The 10589-nt window shown below is 39.4% G+C and overlaps 1 pseudogene; it reads right to left on the bottom strand.

Moving 5' to 3' along the window:
- Positions 1-7843: 7843 nt before the first annotated feature.
- On the bottom strand, positions 7844-10377 carry LOC107519272 (annotated as a pseudogene).
- Between the last annotated feature and the right edge of the window lie 212 nt (positions 10378-10589).

The raw sequence follows: 10589 nt of genomic DNA on the forward strand, positions 1-10589 counted from the left end.
TGTCCACCTTTATGGTCAATGATGGCAACCAGTGGCAAAAGTGCACATGTGCCCCTTGGTTGCCACTCAGCTAGAAAGAGAAATCCACTCTCTCTTTTTTATTCTTTCTGAGCTAATTCAATTGCATGTTCATGACAAGGTGAAGGTTAAAAAAAAGGTGACCGAGGTGCCATGCACTGTTTGGCTTAGAAAAATCAAGGTTTCTGGAATTTCAGAAGGGGTCAAGTTCCCTGAGGCAACCTTGCTTAATGGCTAAGCGTCTTAATACCTGGATAAAATCAGAGTTTGGTTAGGGAGAAGGAAAGAGGTTGGATGGGTAAGAAACCAGCGGTGTCCACCAGCAGGTATCAGTTGAAGTGCAACTCTACCTGCAAACTTAGTTATCTCTGCTACTCTTTCCCTGGGGAAACTTCCACAGAAATAGGATGTTAAGGTGGTAAAATACATACTCTCATTGACCATGATTTTGAATCTTAATTCTGTTTGAATCTTAATTCTGTTTTCTGTACATTAACAAGTTTCTTAAATTCTTGAGAGGCTGAGTAAACAGATGGACAATGGTCAAACTACACACACACACACACACACACACACACACACACACACACACACACACTTCTGACCCGTAATCTGCAGCAATCAGCCCAGAAAGCCAACCTATTATCTATAGTAACCAGTCCAGGAAGTCAGACCACTACCTTTAGCAACCAGTCCTAAAATCAAACAATAGCCCTGTAACAATCAGTCCCAAATGGTCAAGACTTGATTAATAACTGACAGCTTTCATAATTTACGAGCCCTCTTCCAACTTAGGACCAACTGAAGAAAGCCAAACATGCAACCCTAACCAATTAGAAGCCCTGCTTCTAGTTCGTGTGCCTGTAGTTTCTCCAGGCCAACAGCCTCCAGTCAGGGCAGACCTAAAAACTTCCCTTTCTTCGTTATAAAGCTTTCCCTCTTGTCTGCTTGTCTTTGAGTCTCTGCCAAATGCAAGTGATGGTGCCTGACTCCTTTGTTATATCAAACTCTTAGTAAATAGCTTTTGCTTGGTCTTATTTGGGTGATCTTTACTTACTTCCACACTCTCTAAGCTTCATTCTCCTTATCTGTAAAGTGGGAACCATAATAATACTGACTTCAGAGGGCTGTTGTAAAGATTACATTAGATTATGTGTTAAAGCCCTTAGCATGTTAATTATTATGGACTCAAAATTATCTCTTGAGAAACTATTTATTTGATTGACTATCTGATGGATATATTTATAAGAGAACAAAGAAACTGCAGGCATCACCATGAGGCATGATGCAGTCAACCCAAATGCCATGTGGTCTAAGAAGAAAAGGCTGAAAGTCACTTGGCTATTTTCTTAGGAAGAGTTCTTACCATACGCTTCATGTGAAGTGTCCCATAATGAGTGGGTCTTTGTGTGTCTTCACTGACCTCGATACAGGCTGCTCGTGACAATGAGAATGGCCTGGATTGGGATAAACCAAAGATGTACAGAAGATTGCTCTGTTGATAGCTTCCAGGGCTAACACTGGATCTTCCACATAGTTGGTAGAGAGTAAATATTTGTCAATTGGCTGATTGAATAAACAAGTGCCTTTTACCACTGCTAAAATTTGAGAATCAGTTTGAATTACACATAGAAACTATTTTCATGTCGTCTAAGAAGCTACAGTTTCAAGGATCTGTGAATAAAACGTACATCAGTCCTCACAAATATTTCGAACCCACAAACAATTATAATTCGTTACCCATACTGAAATGAAGAACAGAAGAAATATAATTAAAATATAACGAGGAAGAAGAAGACATGAAAGGGGGCACGGAGAGAGAGAGGGACTGAGACCGTCTGGGTTATGAGACACATGAACAGGGAAGCAAGAGGCCCCTGTGAGGAAATGTCAAAGGGCAGGATGGCATTGCAGAGGAGGAGGAGAGAGAGGTGATTCATTCCCTTAATATTAAGAAAATGTTAAGTGTTTGCCGTGTATCCCTATTCATGTTGTAGATTATCCTGATTAAAAAGAGATAAATCTCTGAGAGAAAGGTAAAGAGAATAAAGGTGAAAGTAACTATAGTTGGGAAGAATTCTGGATTACATCACTTTATCCTTCAAAGAACTCTCCAGATGATCAAAGAATATGAACGAATTCAAGACAAAGTCATCTTAATCATACTGATTCCGAGAAAACACGGTGAGGCACCGGCGTGAGGTAAAGTGAGTCAGGTGAGGTTTCTCAAAAATAAGTCACTGGGGCCCCCTAGATTGGTGGTGCCCTTTTAGCAGGAAAACACCCCAGAAGCATCCCTCGCAGCCACCTGTTTGGACTCTAGTAAATACATGGCAGTAGGGGGTTAATGGCAGGTGTTAATCATAACCTCTGGCAAACAGTAAGAGCAGAAAGAGATATCCTAAAAATAAGCCTTTGATTATCTATAGCAGAAAATAATGGGAAAGAGTCTTTCAGTGATAAAACTGTGAGAGACATAGGGAGTCAGAGAACTCACCACAGTCTTCTGTCATATGCCTTAAGCAAGATCAATTTTTTTTAAAGCTCAGGCCTGATGTTTCAGCAATCACCAGGCAGATGTTTTCTCTGTAGGCCAGATTCTGTGCTCACTCATTGATTCTCCCTTTGGCTCTATTATGTTAATAACCCCACAGAGACCCCCTCTTCTTTCATGCACCATGAAGCAGTCACTCTTCATTCTTCATTTCTCCGTGAAAAATAGATGCTGTAGCAAAATGCAATTGACACTCAGAAATAGATCTGCACAAATATACCCAACTGATTTTTGACAAAAGTGCTTTTGAAAGCAATTCATTGAAGATAGCCTTTTTAATAAATGGTACTGGAGCAATTGGACATGATAGACCAAAAAAAAAAAAAAATGAAAGAATGAGCCTTGACCTAAACCTCATACTTTATACAAAATTAACTGAAAATATATCATAGACTTAAATGTAAAACATAGATCTATAAAACTTGTAGAAAAAAACATAGTAGGAGTCTTTGGGGCCTGAGACTAGGTAAAGAGTTCTTAGACTTGGCACTCAAAAGAAAATCCATAGAAAGAAAAACCAATAAACTGGACCTCATAAAATTTAAAAGTTTTATACTGTGAGAGGTCATGTGAAGAGGATGAAAAGACAAGCTACAGATTGGGAGAAAATATTTGCAAATCACACATGTGGCAAAGGACTAATATGTATAATATATAAAGAATTCTCAAAACTAAGAGGTTAAAAACAAGCTAATTAGGAAAGGGGCAAAAAGACATTAACAGACATTTCACCAAAGAGAATATACAAATGGTAAATAAGCACAGTAAAAGATGTTCAATATCATTGGCTACTAGAGAGGTGCACATTGAAACCACAGTGAGATCTCGCCACACAGCTAGCAGAATAGCTAAAATAAAACAATACCAAATGCCGGTGAGAATGTAGGGAAATTGGATATTTCATACACTGATGTTGGGAATGTAAAATAATACAGTCACTTTGGAATATAATTTAGAAGTTTCTTTTAAAACTAAATATGAACTACTATATATATATAATTGCACTATTATGGTATTTATATCCCAGAAAAAATAAAAGAAAATATATCCTCACACAAAAACCTACACGCAAATGTTCATAGCAGCATTATCTGTAATATCCCAAACTGGAACCAATCCAGGTGTCCAGGTGTCCTTCAACAGGTGAATGGTTCAAACTGATATTTATGTAACATGGACTACTACTCAGTAATAATCAGGAACAGACTACTGTGATGCTGTAACAACACGAATGACTCTCCAGGGATTTGTACTAAGTGAAAATAGCCAATTCCAAAAAGGTTACATTGTTTATAATTGCATTTATCTAACATTTTTTTAAATGACGAAACTTTATAAATGGAGACTAGATTAGTGGTTATCAGAGATGAGAAATTGGGGAGGTGGCATGAGGGAGGTGGGTATGGTGATAAAAGAGTCACATAAGGGATGCTCTTGGTGTTAGAACTGTTCAGTATCTTAACTATGGTGATCGAAGACCTATAAGGGTGATAAATTGTATAGCACTTAATACACATGTGTGTGTGGGGATATGTATGCACACACCTGCACACACACAGATGAGCACAAGTAAAACTGGGAAAACCTGAATAAGATCCACAGATTGTATCAATTTCAGTATCCTGGTTGCGATGTTATACTATATTTAAGCACAATGTTATCACTGGTAAAGTGTACAAGGGATTTATTTGCCTTAATTCTTATAGTTGCATATGAATCTATAATTATCTCAATTTAAATATATGTATATATGTATGTATACATATACTGTGTTGATGGAGTAACAACCAGACTAACACATGTCAGCAAATTAAACTAATCTCTTATAAGGATAATTCTAACCATTCTAGATATTTATATGTTTACTCTCAGGCGGTGTCCATATTATATCCAAAGAAATATTTTCTTTTCTTTTTTTTAACGATTTTATTTTTATCATGGAGGTAATGTTGAATTGTAGAAAAGATGAAATATATAGAAGTAGAAGTAAGGAAAATAAAATAAAGATTACTTATAATCTCATTACTCCACAATACCTTGAATAGTATGCCTTTTAGAAATTGGCCAATAATTTAATTGGTTTTAGTTTTTGCCATTTTGGTACCGTAATTAATGCTCTCTTGCATGTTTCTTAGAGTATATTCTTTAGAGAACTTACAATTTGTTAATTATACAATTCTTATACACATAAATAAGATCAGAAAATTTTATCAACGTCAGTATCTTGATTATGCTATCACCCTGTAGTTTTGCATTTGTACATACACATGTACAAATGTACACAGTTCATCTACCCTAGTGCGTAGTGCTTATGGACATTCCTGCTTCCTGTTTTGGTGATTATTCTACAATTCTACATCTGTGTCCATGTAGGAGGCTGAGACCCTCAGTGGGCACTTAGAGACAATGGATGGCCATATTCATTCTAATCTCAGAGACACGCCAGGAATATCATTAGTGCTGTTACTTGAATTGCTCTATTAAAGGTGTTTATTCAAGGACAGGCAGAAAGTCCTCCAGTATCTATCAAAGACTTAGAAATTGTCCCTCCTGGATTTCCGTGGGCTTTACGCTACCTTTCTTGTGCATTTAACAAGCTTCCTTAAAATAAAAAGAAGGGGAGAGAAAAAATAAAAGCACACTCCTAGATGGTCCAATTCTACAGCCTCGCTCAACATCCGTTAGTGGGTAAAGTCTTATTTTTTGACTCCACTTGTGCAAGCCTGTAATGGGTTTTCCTGGACAGCAGATAATAGACCTTTTCAGAAAGCCTCCAAAGTAGAATTAACTGGGGGTGGGGGAGTGGGGGAGAACCCTCTGCATTATTCAGGAAACAATAAAAGAAGTACACGATTATATATTTCTCAGTCTTAAGCATCATGGTGCCATAAAAGTGTAAAAGGGGTAAAATAGGAAACTCTACATGCACAAAAGTAAGTGCACTATTACAATCCAGGAGAGGTCTTTTGCATCCAGAGTAGCACCTCGCAGGCCCTGGAAGCAAGCATCCTTTCCACAGTGGGAATACTAATTTAAATGCTTTGCTTGCACTGCTGATGTGACAGTCTTGCCTAGAAACTACCTATGTTTTATCTCACACTTTACTGAATTTAATCTGTATCTTTCCTGTTGCATATCAATGGATCCTTCTGAGATGGAAAGGATATAAGGAGAAGAGCTGACAGTTTAAAATGATGCTGTTTTCCCTCTTGTTTGTAGCTGTCTTCTTACTCAGGGTTTGATTTGCTGTGAAATCAGAAGTGAAACTCTGCCCTTGGCAAAAAGCATCCAAAAGCAACACCAGGGCACACCGTGGTTGGCATCCACTCATGGTAATTCAAAGCCAGATCATCCGTTTCCTTCCAAAAAGCTGGGGCAGATACTCAAACAAATAAGTGCCAGGCTCATTTAAGACATGATAGGAAACAGATTTTAGCAAGCCAGAATGATTTTTAAAAATTTCCTCAGACAGAAAATAAAAACGAGTTCCCTAGGATATTATTTGGAACATAATATGAAAGAAGATTGGTACGTCCTAGTGCAGCTTTGGTAGCTTCAGCAACTGAGGCTGTCAGAAGGTAGAGTGCAAGTCTTTACACCATCAGTACATGTGTCAGGAAAACAAGAATCTCCAGATGACACTACAGTTGATGTGTCCGGCAAAGCAACCAAATTTGCTAGAAATGAGATAATTTTTTAAGGAATGAGGGGTTTCTACTCTACTTTATGACAGCTGGGAATGCAGCCTCCATAGTTGTGCTAAAAAGGGCACAAAGTGCTATGTTTCCACTTCAATGTGAACATAAGAAGACAGGTAAGAAGACCTCTGCACCAATCCTTAGAATTGTGCACCATAACTGATTTAGAATTAAAGGGAAGCGATAACTCCATCCGACACACTCACCTTTGTTTATTGCACTTCCTCTCTGCATTATGCTCTATTTCATTTTCAAAGATGAGGTCTTGCCTTTAAAAATGTTGAATCTTATAACACTCGCTTTGATTCACGAACAAGGCAGGCTAGTATTGTTTAAAGAATTTTTGTTTCGAAACCAACACTCAAAATTACATATTTCCGTCCATGTTCTTAAAACAGCTCCTAGACATTACCTCACTAAACCAACACCTTCAAAAGACTTTAATAAAGGCAAAAGTGGGGTGCCAACTAACCCCCCTTCACCTGCCTTATCAGTGTGATATTGTGGAAGGAAGCCTGGAGCAGAGGCAGCAGCTGTGCTTCTCTATTTCCTTTTTGACTTGGGGTATCACTTAAGCACGTACTACTCATCTGGAAAAAATGGAGGCTGACCCAAATGATTTGCACAGACCTTTCCACGCCTGAGCCTATGAAATTCTGAAATGAGGAAAAGTTCTCATTAAGAGAGGTAGAGCACCAACTGGCTATACCTTTGAGAAGTGGACTTAACTTCAGCATCAAGCTTTATTTTCTTGAAGGGAAAATGAATATACCAGACCCAGTTTTTATGCCACCCAGATTCACTCATCCTCAGTTATTTTCCAAAGCCTGGCTTTGGCCATGAGCCTTCTTCCCTACCTGGGAAGGTCCTAGCAGCAGCCCTTGCTTTGTTGCAGTCTTGAGGCCTCGCTGCTGCTGCGGTCATTACCACAGACTGAAGCTTTAACAGACATGGCCGACTAAGAAAAATACTGCTGTGGCCACCTTGCTGCCTGGACTGGCCTTCAAAGCTCCAGTGGCTACATGAAGGGGACGTCAGCGCAACTCGAATGCTGGGGGAAGTTGCCACAAGGGGGTGAACTTTGACCAATGGGAGATAAGAAATGAGAGATTGCTTGTTCTTTCTCCCAGATGTATTGTTCCGACATGCAGTTATTTTCATACAGTCTCTCTGGAGACGCCTTTTTAAGACTCATGTTTTGGTGACGCTCTGGCTGGCATGGTCCTGCACTTCCCTGTTTTTGTACCTTCTCATTCTTTGCCTCATTTCTCTTTTTCCCCAGGATTCCACCCTATAAAGTGTTAGCACATAAAATTTTGCCTCAGGGTCTGTTTTTTTGTTTGTTTGTTTGTTTGTTTTTTTAAAGTAACCCAAGCTAAGACAATGGCATCAGAATTGCTTTTAGAAAGCAGACATTCAGGGTAGAACTTTTCATCCCCATTTATGGTGGTAAACTGGATGTCCCTAATCCCTGACATACAGTGATGTCACAGTTGCTAAAACTTGACATTTTTCAAAATTTCATTTTAATTACTCTTTTATACCTATTTTATAAAATAAAAGCAAGAAACATTTAAATCTTCCTTGTTCTGGTTGTGCTGTCTATATTCCTAACTTGTTTTCAACCACTATAGTGTATGCTACAATTCTCATCAGATGCTTATAAGAAAAGTAAAATAAGATATTAACCTCCACTTCAATGTACGGTTTCCCAAATTTTCCAGAACTGGGGAACTAGGCAACAACGTATTCATAAGTCTTCCGTGCTTTGTCTATAGGTTGATTTTGTGCCTCTCAAATGAGAATGATCCAAATGTCAAGGTCATATGGATTCTCTTCTAATTTCTCTTCAGCTTTCTTCACCTTCTCTGGGACATACTCAGCTGCTCGCTCCATGGCTTTGTCTCCTGACAAAGAAAAATTAAACTAAAAATCACCCCCAAACCAACAAAGTTAACCCCTGCCCAGTGGAGTCAGACAACCAACACGAATCGCCGCTGCCCGCTCAGATAGGAATGAAAATCTAAAATTTCACTTGAGCTTAATTGACATGTGGTATGGGTCGAAAGCAAGGTATTGGCATGTCAAGTGCTGCTGTGCTCGATGAGTCAAGGGAAAATAATTATAAGCGTCTTAAGGGGTGTCAGCTATTGATGGTGCTGGAAGATTTGCAGGAAGGAATAACAGGCTCAAGGAAGCTAAATGCCCACTTAAAGTGTGCTATGAAAGCCAGTGGGCCTCTATGGCAGCTTTTAAAAGCCTCTTGTCTCCTGAAGCTGCAAGGCAAATAAGGAAGAAAATCATATCCTGGATTGCATGTCATAGGGTGGCAAACCTACAGGAGACAAAACGCACAGCATCAAAGTGCTCTTATGTCAAAGCGAAGATCTGATAGGAAAAGAGTAGGAACCCGAGACCTGGAATGGGAATATCTGAGTGGATAAACCTGATCATCGTAAATATCCAAATGACCCTGCCCTTCCCGTCTAGCAAAAATAGCCTCTTTTTCCTTCCCAGAGGATAAAAACTTCTACTTGCCCTGAAACAATGCAATGATCTTATCTGAAGCCTTGTGAAAGTGTACTTGTTCTCCTTAAATCTACCCTATTGCTTCTAGGCCGATAATCATAGTAATATTGCAGAATAATCTGGCCGGGTGTTGAGGGAGGGGGTTGCTCTGATTAATGGATCATGACCATCCTAGGAGTGAAATAAATAGACAGCCAGCTAGAATGTTGGGCTCTCTCTTCCTCACTTTATCTATCTTTTTATTGAAAGGCCAGTTTCAAATGTAGCCTAGAGATAGAAAGGGGTCTGTAGCAAGTGCAGGCTGCAATGAAAGTTGCCCTGCCACTTGAATCATATAACTCACCTATTTGAAAGTTCTAAAGGCATCTGTGAGGTGCTGTGTAAAATATTTGAAAAGTCTCTTAGAAGAATCAGAGCACAGATCCTTAAGATTCTGGACCAAAATCTTATCTTTTGTGCCAGAGATCAACTCCTGATTTGGAAAAATAACATGACACTGGTCATAAATAGAAATTTAGTCCTCATCATGGAACACCAAGTGACTGTGAAACAGAGCTGCTCACTGTGAGCTGAGTGTTATCAGATCAACCAAGTCATAAGGCCAGGTTGGTATGACAACAATCTATTACTTAACGGAAGAGGTACATTCAGGATCTGACTGAAGTCAATCCAGAACACCTGAGTAAATTACATGGACGAGTGGCCTAAGCTCCTTTTCCCTGTCTCTGTTATACCAGTACGTGTCCTTTAACCCACACCTATAGAGTCATAGGGGATTCCCTATGGCCACCTGACAGAGGAAGGGAGAAAGGACTTGGGCCTGGTTCACAACAGGGTTCGTGTAATATGTTGATGCCAACCAGAAATGAACTACTGCTGTATGAAAGCCCCACTCAAGACTGATCTCGAAGGAAAGTGGTTAAGAGAAATCCTCCTGCCGGGCAGAGTTAAGAGCAAATACATCTGGTTATCCACTTCATGTTTGAGGGAAAGTGGCCTAAAGAAAGGACAAATACTGACTGCTGAGCAGTGGAAAACAATGTGACCGAATGGTCAGAACATAGAAGAAGCAAGACATAAAGACATGAGATGAGGACGTCTAGCAAAATGTATGTACTTAGGTTAATGGGAGTTGACACAGTGCATGCAGATCTTTCATTACATATTAATACCCACCAGGGAAAAATAACCTCGTACAAAGCTCAACCAAGCAGACAATGAATATCAGTCAGCTGCTTCCTGAGTCATCCCAGTGCTTGTGCAATGGGGCATGAAGCCATGGTGGCAAGGATGGAAACTAGGCGTAGATAAACACACACACACACACACACACACACACACACACACACACGCTGATTTAGGTACTGCTGCTATTGAATTTCTTATGCACTAGGATCGGAGACTGATGCTGAGCCTTTGATATAGCCTTAATCTTGGAAAAAACTGCTAACTGATGGCAGGCCGATAACATCAGATTTCTTCTACCTTAGAAAGGGCAGTGATTCGTACTTACCTAAACTGGTATTCTGGAAGATGGGTTTACTTTCCTGCCCACAGTACCTCTGCCAGCACCACCATCTAAAAATCTGTAGAATCCTAAAGATCTGTAGAATGTCTGATCTACTAACAATATACATATGACATTTTCTCAGAGTAAAGGACTTTATAGCAAAGGAAGTGCAACAACAGGCTCGTGGCTATAGAGTTTGCTAGCTTTAAAATATATTCTATCACTTAGAAACAACTAGCTTGATAGAATAGTGGAATGGTTTGTGGAAGTCTCATCTAAG

The sequence above is a fragment of the Rousettus aegyptiacus genome, unplaced genomic scaffold, assembly GCF_014176215.1.
Source record: "Rousettus aegyptiacus isolate mRouAeg1 unplaced genomic scaffold, mRouAeg1.p scaffold_m13_p_2, whole genome shotgun sequence".
Lineage (NCBI taxonomy): Eukaryota > Metazoa > Chordata > Mammalia > Chiroptera > Pteropodidae > Rousettus > Rousettus aegyptiacus.